Raw genomic sequence first — 1,240 nt, forward strand, 5'->3', positions numbered from 1 at the left:
AGTTTTTCATTATCTATTAACAGTCTACATACCATAGCATCAGATTATTTAAGTTTCCATGTGAAGTGATTTCTTGTCCCTTCTGGCTTAGAATTGTGTGGGGATACTTACATCAATCGGTGTAACCCTACGCAATTCTTCTTGATATATTTTCATCTAGTGATAGTGTAATATCTACAACCTTTGATATACTGCGTTTGATACACCTTCCTTCATCTGTGTAAATGAAAATATTTTCATCTATGGATGGTGTAATATCTTCAACCTTTGATATACAGACTTTATGCACCTTCCTTCACCTGTGTGAAAGAAAAATATTTACAACAGACAGATCCTGTAATGTTTTAGATAATACATGATTCCCTTAGCTAAAATATGAGTATACATGCTTATTCAGGGTCAAAAAGATCCATGGGGGGACGCCACTTACTAAAAACGTCACCTACTTCTCAGAGGTCCTCTATGTATACAGTCAGAGGAACAGTTACTTCAGTACAGGTGTGGAACTGATGAATTCTCAGCCATTTTCCAAATTAAGAAAATTACTAAGGCAAGGATTAAGGGAATGCTTTCATCTATGTAGAATACGAATTTCAGCCACACATACAAATGTGTGATGTGAAGTCGTTGCAACACTGTACTGCAGAAGGAATAATTTACTTTTGGGTATGGTCTTTCTGGACCAGACTATGATATCAAAACAGTCTTCTGTGACAGATTTTCAAGCACATATGAACATCTGAGAATTCCAGCAGAGTAAATCTTTCTCAAGATAATACCCTTCATGTTATTTGTGACCCTCATCAGGACCAGTTACTGCTAGGTATCAGAGTTCTGACTCATTTTTAAGTTTTTTTATTATCTCATGCTAATTTTTGATCCTTTCTTTTCCCCATGGAATAGTTAGTCAATAGGCCTGTGTACAATATATCAGATGCATGACCAGAGGTTGGTTGCAATTTACCTCAATGCTGAATTCATAGATACCAGAATGTTTTTTTTTTGAGAAGGCCTTGGTTTTCTAGAGTGTAGAATTTTGTTATCTGTGGCTTTCCTTGGCTCCCTCCATTCTCACTATGTTCATATCAGTGAAGAAACTGCATACAGAATGTGAAAAACACTTCCTGGGCCACAGGATAGATAAATACAACAAAACTTTCTTTGCATGGGATTAGAACTTAGTGGACAGGAGATACATTCAGCTTAGTCAATGAAATGTTCCCTGTATACTTAAAGTACA

The sequence above is a fragment of the Rattus norvegicus genome, chromosome Y (assembly GCF_021556685.1).
Source record: "Rattus norvegicus strain SHRSP/BbbUtx chromosome Y, alternate assembly SHRSP_T2T, whole genome shotgun sequence".
Taxonomy (NCBI): domain Eukaryota; kingdom Metazoa; phylum Chordata; class Mammalia; order Rodentia; family Muridae; genus Rattus; species Rattus norvegicus.